The sequence below is a fragment of the Anastrepha ludens genome, chromosome 3 (assembly GCF_028408465.1).
Source record: "Anastrepha ludens isolate Willacy chromosome 3, idAnaLude1.1, whole genome shotgun sequence".
Taxonomy (NCBI): Eukaryota; Metazoa; Arthropoda; class Insecta; order Diptera; family Tephritidae; genus Anastrepha; species Anastrepha ludens.
This window is the reverse complement of record NC_071499.1, coordinates 100,548,960-100,560,189: the sequence shown is the minus strand read 5'-3', so window position 1 is coordinate 100,560,189 and position 11,230 is coordinate 100,548,960. Positions and strand designations below refer to the sequence as shown.

General features: G+C 42.6%; 1 protein-coding gene across 7 annotated transcripts in view; it reads left to right on the top strand.

Moving 5' to 3' along the window:
* The first annotated feature begins 475 nt into the window (after window positions 1-475).
* Window positions 476-11,230, top strand: part of LOC128858609 (small conductance calcium-activated potassium channel protein) — a 174,457-nt gene continuing 163,702 nt past the window's right edge. For 6 of the 7 annotated variants that reach the window (XM_054095020.1, XM_054095019.1, XM_054095017.1 and 3 more), the window contains exon 1: window positions 485-1,072. The gene's annotated coding sequence lies outside the window, so the exon portion shown is untranslated. Of the gene's footprint in view, window positions 1,073-11,230 lie in introns of all 7 variants that reach the window. The other variant, XM_054095015.1, reaches the window with a different exon arrangement.

The following is an 11,230-nucleotide window of genomic DNA, read 5'->3' as shown; positions in this document are numbered from 1 at the left end:
GCAGGCAATGGCAAACCTCCGAGTGTATTTCTGCCATGAAAAAACGTCTCATAAAAATATCTGCCGTTCGGAGTCTGCCCCCCTCCATTTGTGGGACAACATCAAGTCACACACCACAAATAGGAGGAGGAGCTCGGCCAAACACCCAAGAAGGGTGTACGCGCAAATGCATCTATACATATACATATATAAGCCTGCAACTACATGGATGCATACATATATTTAAATATATATACACACATATACATATAGAGTGGCATAAATAAAAGCAACTCAATAAATAAAGTTTGTAGAATATGTATTGTAGTTTGATAGAATGAAGAAGTGAACATACGACGGCAGCCGAGTCGAATCGTGGCTGCACAAACACAAGCAGTACCACCGAGTAGCTGCGCAAACGAACGAGGAAAGTTACGAACTTTCATGCAACAAACAACAACGACGGTGTGAAAATTTCGAATTTTCAGTATCGCACAAACAACACAAACGGAAACATCGCAAAGATAAGCTGTGGAGAACAAGAGAACAGCGACGCGTACGTTCCGACACCCTATTTTAGTGCCCTAGTGTTTCCACGCCTCCCAAATACACTGAAAAAAATTTAAGAAATGCAATCTAAATATTACAAGTATATATCAGTGAAAAATATCGGTGCCAATACGTGTTAATGATATTGCGATAAAGCGGTACAAGAAAAAAGTAAAGAGTTAAGGGAGGTGGGGGAAATGTGTGTGCTTGCTGTTATAGATATAAAAACATTTTTTTATGTCCCTATGTGCGTATGCAGCATACTTTTTACATATTGTATTTGCAGTGCGTAGTGTGAGCTAAGTGAATTCAAATATTTCAACTGTACTGACCTATGGTGATAGGGGCGAACGCTGCATACTTTTCCATACATATCTTCATACATATATACATGTACATATGCATGTATACTTGGAAATACATGCAGTACATGATTATTGCCGCACTTATACTTATTCATTAGAATCACAATGGCGTACTACTTTGAAATCTGCAGCTTTGTTGTTGGAGTTGTTCGAAAGCACCTGAAATTGTGAAAATAAAGGTAATTCTTTGAGAGACTTTGATAACAACTTTTTAATAAATACTCACATAGATACATACATATGTATGCTTTTCGTAAATGATAACATAGCTCTGATTCGAAAACGAATCCTTGCGGCTAATCGATTAAATTGAAATAATGGTGACACGAGTGCAGTGCATACGGTAATGCATAGGCATGTGCAAAACACTCACATAGGGCCGCTCTATATACATATATGTAAATGCAATTAAAAAACACGAAACCTGCATATAAATACATATGTCTATGTACATACACCATGTACTTACATACATACGTATGCACATATCTACTCATATATATAAAAGTAATTGTGCTTTCTTATATACATGTGTAAGTATGTAAGTACGTACTTATAAACACATAAATGCATGTACATATTTGAATGCGCACATATATGACGTATGTACGTACATACGTAACTCAATTGCGGCTATATTTAGTGCTCAATTTTACAGCAATCACATACATACACGAACATATGTTTGTATGTAGGATTTACGTATGTATGTACATATGTATGTATGGCTATCCGTGTAGAATTTACGATATTCCTGCAACGATAGACGAGCACCGTTCGTCGACATCACATCAAATTTGTCTACAATGCAAACATATGTTTGTACGCGTATACTATATGTAGTATTGCATGTACTTTCCCTGCAGGGAGTATGGCCGGCTTCGCACTGGTGCTTTCTCTCTAAAATTTCGAAACGTCACTTGTTCGAGTTCACTCTCACTTTCATGCAAGAATTTGGTATATTTTACTTTCAGTCATCCCTCTGGTGTAACCCATTTCGCTGTTTCGGAAGTAGTCGCTGATTTGATAAATTAGGTCTAATTTCCATGTATTAAGCTTTATTGGTAAATGACTCAATGGTCAATTTATCAGATAATCAAACATTTTCGTTTGGTGGACTGACGTATAATAATTTTCCATAAGCTTTAGGAGATTGTAAAATAAATGGTTGAAGAAAACATGAGATAAAAGATTATTACTGCAATGGAAATATCCGGCAAAATATGTGTATCAGAAAATAGAAAATATTTAATTTGGATTAATACGATTTCGTCTAGAAAAATCTACACACTGCTTCGCATTTGGATAAATAGCTTCAGCTGTACTAAAAAATTAGACATTTACCTCATACGTTCAGGTATTCTCTGCAGGGGACACACATGTGCATACGTACTAAATATAAATCCAAATGTATAGGAATATTTTATGAAGATGTATCAAAGTCTAAATATTTATTTTATTTGAAATTATTTATAACAAGTTTTGTTATTTCCATGCACGTCCCTAGTTATATATGTACATACATATGTATGTATATACACAAGGACATATTGGATATGCACTCGCATATATGCGCACAAAGGTGCAAATGTACCCTTACTGACTTCTTTAACTCGGCTGCAGTTAATTTTTCTTTCACTCAACCCCTAAGGCACTCCTCTTTTCACTTTCCTCAAACAAGGCACATGGAAAATGAAGAAATATGTACATATGCTTTCGTGTGTTGACATGTTTTTTGTGTATGTATGTATAAACATTCTGTTACGGTCATAACACAATGTAAACATACAAACATATACGAGTATGTATGTAGGTACATATGGGTAGGTACATTCGTGCCAGTCTTCGCTTGTTTTTGCGGTTTACCTAGTTGATCACAAATCATGAACTGCTGCAGGTGACATTTAATAGCTGGCATGTTGACAATGCGAGTGTCATAGGCCTTGTAGCATGCAAACCAAAATTAACGATTTTTGTTGAAATTTCGAAGGTTGTAATCGTAGTACATAGCTTCCGAAAATGCCATCAATATTTATAAATATTCAAGTAGACTAGGGTAGAATGGTATAATTATTTATTTAGGTTAAGAACAGTTGTACTATATCTTGAATTGTCAACTAATGTTGTGTAATCCTATTTTCAAATACATATGTATGTATGTATGTGTGTATATTGTTTTACTACTAGCTGCAGCTACACTTCATTCAAATACATTTACCTTAAAGCTTTGACAATCATAAAACAATAAATGATGTCGCCATAACTAAAAGTATATATAAGTACTTATATCATAGTTACTATAGTTGACATATGCTATAGTTGACGCATGGATGGCAAAGAAGTGTCGTTAGCTAATTGGCCGAGTCCTATATACATATGTCTCACAAATTTAAGCACCTAAAAGTTCTATGCCGTTATCGGGCTTTGTGAGAAGCTGTTTTTGTGGCGAAATTACACCCAGGCGTGGATGGTTCCATGGAGGATGGTTCCATGTGTAGAAGTCCACGCAAGTGGGGAAAGTTACTGATCGCCATTCACTTGGGAGTGGCCAGGACGATTCTTCTACATATGGTTCAAGCAGCTCACAACGGCCGGGATTAGCCCACGTATCCTCTGGTTAGCTTCCGAACACCCGTTCGGGAGTGAGCTAACGTGAGAAGGCGAAGCATCCCAGCATAGCTGGTTGTGCGCTGGGTTTGGGACCCGCCACTTAAAACCCCCCACGATGGACGATGCGACCAAGGATTCTTTCTATGAGCGCTTGGAACGTTCCTATGAGCGCTGCCCCCGCCACGACATAAAAATCGTGCTTGGCGACTTCAACGCCAGGGTGGGCAAGGAGGGAATTTTTGGTCCCACAGTCGGAAAATTCAGCCTACACAACGAAACATCCGGTAACGGACAGAGGCTGACCGACTTCGCCGGGGCCCGAAACATGGTAGTCTGCAGCACCAGATTCCAGCATAAAAAGATACACCAAGCTACCTGGCTGTCTCCTGATCGAAAAACGCGAAACCAGATCGATCATGTTGTGATAGATGGAAGACACGCTTCTAGTGTATTAGATGTACGTACGATCCGAGGACCCAACATCGACTCGGATCATTACCTTGTTGCAGCCAAACTGCGCACACGCCTCTGTGCAGCAAAAAACGTACATCTACCTACGCAAAGAATGTTCGACATCGAAAAGCTGCAATCACAACAGACAGCCAGAAGATTCGCCACTCGACTCTCACTCCTGCTCTCGGAGAGCACTGCCCAACACACCGGCATGCGCGAGCAATGGACCAACATTTCTCGTTCCCTACGTACCGCCGCCGCAGAAGAAATCGGATTCCGGCGAGCCCGAAAAAACAATTGGTACAACGAGGAATGTCATGCTGCCGCGGAAAGAAAAGATGCCGCCTATAGAGCCACGCTGCGATCGGGCGCAACGCGAGCCATGTGGGATCGCTACAGAGAGCTCAAAAAGGACGAGAGACGTATTATCCGACAGAAGAAACGAGAGGCCGAAATACGTGAGTGCGAGGAGCTTGAGATGCTGGCCAATAGGAACAACGCCCGAAAATTCTACCAGAAAGTTCGGCGGCTTACAGAAGGTTTTAAGACCGGGGCGTTTTCCTGTAAGAACAAAGACGGCGATCTGGTGACTGACGTGCAGAGCAATCTTAAATTATGGAGGGAACACTTCTCGAACCTATTAAACAGTGACAGCTGCGCATGTCATAGAGAATGTGAAGATCCCGATACCCCAATCGTTGACGACGGAATTGTCGTTCCGTTACCCGACCATGACGAGGTGAGAATAGCAATATCACGGCTAAAGAACAACAAAGCCGCGGGCGCCGACGGACTGCCGGCTGAGCTATTCAAACATGGCGGCGAGGAGCTGGTAAGGTGCATGCATCAGCTCCTATGCAGAATATGGTCGGATGAAAGCATGCCTGCCGATTGGAATTTAAGTGTGCTCTGCCCAATCCATAAGAAGGGCGATCCTGCAATTTGTGCCAATTATCGCGGGATTAGTCTTCTAAATATCGCCTATAAGGTTCTAGCGAGCGTATTGTGTGAAAGGCTGAAGCCCACCGTCAACCAACTGATTGGACCTTATCAGTGTGGCTTCAGACCTGGAAAGTATACCATCGACCAAATATTCACAATACGCCAAATCTTGGAAAATACCCATGAAAGGAGAATCGACACACACCATCTTTTCGTCGACTTCAAAGCTGCATTCGACAGTACGGAAAGGAGTTACCTGTATGCCGCTATGTCTGAATTGGGTATCCCCACAAAACTAATACGGCTATGTAAGATGACGTTGCTCAACACCAGCAGCGCCGTCAGAATTGGGAAGGACCTCTCCGAGCCGTTTGATACCAAACGAGGTTTCAGACAGGGTGACTCGCTGTCGTGTGACTTCTTTAACCTGATGTTGGAGAGCATCGTACGAGCCGCAGAACTTAATCGATCAGGCACAATTTTTTATAAGAGCGTACAATTGTTGGCGTATGCCGATGATATTGACATCATCGGCCTTAACAACCGCGCTGTTAGTTCTGCCTTCTCCAAACTGGATAAAGAGGCAAAGCGAATGGGTTTGGTGGTGAACGAGGACAAAACGAAGTACCTCCTGTCTTCAAACAAACAGTCGGCGCACTCGCGTATCGGCACCCACGTCACTGTTGACAGTTATAATTTTGAGGTTGTAAAAGACTTCGTGTATTTAGGAACCAGCATTAACACCGATAACAATGTCAGCCTTGAAATCCAACGTAGAATCTCTCTTGCCAACAAGTGCTACTTTGGACTAAGTAGGCAATTGAGCAGTAAAGTCCTCTCTCGACGAACAAAACTAACACTCTACAAGACTCTCATCATGCCCGTCCTAACGTATGGCGCAGAAGCTTGGACGATGACAACATCCGATGAAGCGACGCTTGGAGTGTTCGAGAGAAAGATTCTGCGTAAGATTTTTGGACCTTTGCACGTTGGCAACGGCGAATATCGTAGACGATGGAACGATGAGCTGTATGAGCTTTACGACGACATAGACATAGCGCAGCGAATAAAGATCCAGCGGCTTCGTTGGCTGGGTCATGTCGTCCGAATGGATACAAACGCTCCGGCTTTGAAAGTATTCGATGCGGTACCAGCTGGTGGTAGCAGAGGAAGAGGAAGGCCTCCTCTGCGTTGGAAAGATCAGGTGGAGAAGGACTTGGCTTCACTTGGTGTGTCCAATTGGCGCCGGTTAGCACGAGAAAGAAACGACTGGCGCGCTTTGTTAATCCCGGCCAAAATCGCGTAAGCGGTTATCGCGCCAATTAAGAAGAAGAGGTTTGCTTTGGCAACCGTTATTACAAGTAGATAATATTTATATCATTTGATGTGTCATGCTCACGGTGGACAACTAACCCGGGACCACCCGGAACAATAATGATAATGCATTCCCTCAAGGTAGTATGCTTGGACTCCTTTCTTTTTGTTATTTTCATTAATGATACAGGTTCTTGTTTCTTATTCGTGAAATTTCTTAGGTACTCAGATGTCCTCAAAGCATATTCTGTTATAAAAAATTCTGAGGATTCCATTTCCCTTTAATGAGACCTTAACAGGATAATGTCTTGGTGTGAGGGAAACTGCTTTGGTTTGAATTTCAATAAATGATATCACATGGTTTATTCCACAGAACTAATCAGATACTATAGTAGTAGTAGAATAATCAGTAGTTCAGTTCAAAGTTTTGGGCACTTTTCTTCATTCAAAGCTCGCGTTTAGTAGCCAAAATATTTTTATTGCATTCAATTCCTACTCAACGTTAGGATTTGTTTGCTGTAATAGTTCTGACTTTTCAGATCTAAATACTTTAGAAATCCTATACATTGCTTTTGCAAGGTCGTGACTGGAGTATGCAGCTAATTTTGGGATTACAGTGCTGTCACAATGGGACCCTTGCGTCCGCTGCGGTAACGCATTTGACTGGCATGACATGTTAAAAAACGTGGTGCTACAATGAAAGTATTGCCGCATATAAACAAAAAAGTAACAGATGTTCTTGTCGTGAAAGCAAATATCATAATTCGTTGTTTTTTTTTAATTATCGAAGGGGGAATCTTCATAGATACCGTCACAAAGACGGCAGGCACGATTCACCTCATTCGGGACCACGCCCAGTCAGTAGCCCACCACTCTCCCTGCGGTTCTGCTTCAACGTTTTACTTCGCAGGACTGGTTAACTATATGGCTTCGTAAATTTTATCTATTGTGTTCTCTAGCCTGCTCAATATATCTTAGCTCCCTTTGAATTCTTCTAACATATGCAGCTACTTCCTCCCAGCTTCCGATTCCATCATGTAGCCAACTATGTCGGTTGCATTTGGAAGTCTACTTCCTGCCGTGAACCGCGGACGTAAGAGACTGACATATTCCGCATCTTCCTCAATGTTGATGCATACAGGGCAGTAACGGTTATCGTTGTGCCCAAACCTATAAAGGTATTTCCTAAAGCCTCCGCGCCCAGAAAGGAACTGTGTCATGTGATAGGTTGTATCACCAAAATTACGATTGAGCCATGGTCTTAGCTCAGCTTAGTTCATTGCCCTTTATTGAAGGTGTCCAATCAATGAGACAAGTCTTTCCGCTTCTCTCACCGCTTTTTATTCCTTTCGGTTCTTTTCGGTATTATCAGCACATCTGTTGTATACTCGCTTCATTTCGCTTGCGAGTATATCCGCTGGTATCATACCAGCTATGACAAACGCCGCATCGTCCGATATAGTTCTGTAGCCGCAACATGTCCTTAGAGCACTTAGCCTATATACAGAGAGTAACTTTCGTATGTTTCCCTTCAGCTTCACCGCATTTGCCCAGACTAGGGCTGCATACAGTAAGACTCAATTAGCTACGTTCGCCAGCAGTTTTCGCCTGGTTTTCGCCACCTATGTTAGGTAGGATCCTTGATAGTGCCGCTTGGATGCTCGCCGTTTTCTCTATCAGGTAGTCAATATGCGCCTTAAAATTTAGTCGACAGTCGATCATGACATCTAAGTACCTCAGCGCGGTTTGAGAATACATAGTTTGTTCTCCCACTCTGATTTTCGTATTCTGCCAGTTTCTTGCCCGCTTGTTCCAACCATTCTTTCACCTGTTCTATAGCTTCGTTTGTTATGTGTTCTACTTCTTGTATGTTATTTTTACTTCTCTGGGTACTGGTTAGCGAAGGACCTTGTCGTACATGATATTCCATAAAATAGGGCCTAAGACTGATCCCTATGGTACACCAGCAGTAATTACAAACTTTTGCTCTAGCCCTGCTTTCACATCTAAGTTCCCTATCAGAGAAGTAACATTTGATTATCCTGAAAAGATACGGCGGGATGAAGGCTATCCAAGATGTGCGACCAATTAAAGGCGTTTCTCACGTCCAGTGTGGTTACCGCACAGTATTTTTTGGTTTTCCAACGCCACCTCCTTTCTGCTATAGCCTTAATAGTCGTGCTGGCAACCGCATTAGTTGCATCAACTGGTACTAAAACTCCCTTTTCCTCTAGTCTATTACTGATAAGACGTTCCAGTATTTTGCTTGTTGTGTCCAGTAGGCAAATCGGCCGGTAAGAGGGCGGATCATCGACTGCTCTTTTCCCTTTTGGTAACAACACAAGTCGTAGCAATTTCGTTCAAGCATTTCTGCAGTACTGCAACAAATATTTCTGGACCCAAGCGGATAGCCGCTTTAAGGGCTACATTTGGTATGCCATCCGGGCCCTCCATTTTCTTTGATACCGATATGATTTGCTGGGTGTTTACAAATTCCTCAGCTTCTATCTGCTCCACGCTCAGTCTGTGAGAAAATAGCGTCTCTACAATTCGATTAAGCATGATTTGGCATTCGACTGATGGGGCTCGTTATCCCACCAGTTTCTTTAAGACCATTTTGTATGCTGTACCCCATGGGTTTATATCCGCATCGTTGCACAGCTGCTGAAAGTTCTCCATTACTTGTTTTAATTGCTTTTTGCGAATGAATTCCTCATTGTGAATTCCGCAGCAATAAATGGCTTACTAGGCTGTACGGTATGTAGGCGCGCAGCCATTATTTGTAATGCTAATGTTCATTTTGTGATGGATTCTAGCAAGCTACGTCCTCTGGCATTGATAAGTTTACTACTACTCTTGGTAGCCCAAGTGTTGAAAACCCCCCCAATTACTACTGGCGATCTCCCTTCAATGTCCCGCGTCAGATCGTCTAGTAACGTCTCGAAGCGCTCAAGCGTCCATTTAGGCGGAGCATAGCAGCTATACACATACATGTTGTTCCCCTTAGCTCTTACGAAGCCCTCCACTTGATCATTAATGCTGGCGCATCCAAATAGCAGTTTCCATGTCTTTGCTACAGTACCAGCTAGCATCTTTTTTTAACCCTAAATGGGTCACATATTAAAACTACATCTGCTTTCTGTTCTATTGCCATCTGGTTAAGCATGCCCTGCGCTGCCTCACAGTGGCTTAAGCGTCATCTTCGTCGATCACTTATAGCTCTCCTGAAGACCGGGCATTTACCGCTTCCCGCAACTTGCTGAAAGTTGTCTTTGCGGAGCATGCATACTGGATCCTTGCTGCATTCCTTTGCGATGTGACCTTCCTGGCCGCATTTTCTGCACTGCCTTGAGCGCTCCTCTTTGTTTTTGCAGTCTCGCCAAATGTGGCCAAACTGCAGGCATTTAAAGCACCTTGCTAGCTTAAATTGTTCACGGATCCGGCTATTTATCAAACTCACTCTAGCTTGTCCGGTAGTGAGAATTTTATTCGCCTCCGCTTCCGTTAGGCTTAACACTGCTGTCTGTGTTCTATCGCGCAACTTTCGCATGTTCACTAGCTCTATGGCTGTTGCACCGATGTCGAATTGCTGGCAGATTGCATGAATGATTTCTTCTTTGGTAGTAATCTCGACAATATCTTTACACTCGAGAACCTTTTTTTGTGTCAGATTACGTACTGCTACTCGCTCTCCTAGTGCACTACCTATTATTGAGGTGAATTCCTTGGTTTGTTCACCTGGATTTGATAGCTGGATGAGTATTGCACCCTTTTGCTTTCGCCTTATTTTTGAAACTAATTTGCCAAGTTCTCCGAGTTTGGGGTCGGATTTTACCGACTTTAATATTTCCGCACAGGATGTTTCGCCCTTCGCCTCTATTACAATTGTTTATGTTTGGTTGTGTCTACACAATGTTGCCATTGATATTTTTGCTTACATATTTTTACACACATCCGGGTTATCAGGTGCAATTTTTCATTGTTTAATAAACCTGTCGCCGATCCAGTGGCGCCAATTTAACAAGATCCAATCCTTTCAACTTTGCTTGGTTCCGTTTATTTTTAAATTTAAATTAACAAGTACAAAAAATATTGCAAGTATAAATAATTAATGAATACTCACCGCGATGGGTTCTTTCACCATCCTGGCTGACCGTGAATCAGCCTGATTCACCACCATCAACGTCTAACACGGACAGCTTCGAAACTGCACGTCGTTTCACGCCACTTGAGGTTCGTATGTCCGCATGCTGCACTTCACCATCAGCCCCGGGGTCCACTCGCTCAACCTTGTCACGACAACATTCCCTATGGGGAGCATTAGGATCACGTATGAATACTAGGTACCCTTCCTGCAACGGATTCGTCCGTTGGCACCACTTCACTCGGCGAGTCAACGTGATGAGGTATTCCCTTATCCCCCTTCTCCAGAAATGGTCCTTCAACTGACGAGCAATACGCCACCGCTGGCGCAGAACACAAGTTTTCTCTAGGTCGTTGTCTATAATAGCAGGATTTTTCGACCCCAGTAGGTAATCATTATGCGGATTTTCATCATCCGCGTTGATCGGCAAATGGATCAGCGGCAGAGAATTGACGTTTTCTGCTTCAATAAAGAAACTGTTCACTTTTTTCAAAGTATAACGGACCACACGCTTGACGCACTGCACCATTCTCTCTCAGGCACCACCTTGTGCTGGATTAAATGGCGAGTTGAACACCCATTCGACACCCTTCTGCGATAATTCATTTTGTAGACGAACGCAATCAAAGACTTCGGCGAATCGCTTTGCCTCTCGATCGGTACCCACGAAATCCCTTCCATTGTCAGATTTGATACGTATGGGCACACCACTTTGGTTTATGAAATTGCGTATAGTAATAATGCATGAATCAGTGCTTAAATCACGAGCCAACTCCAGGTGCACAGCTCGCACAGTCAAACATTTTAAAAGCGTTACCCATCTCTTTTCAGTGCTGCGCCTGACTGTAACGGTTACTGGGCCAAATTAATCGAG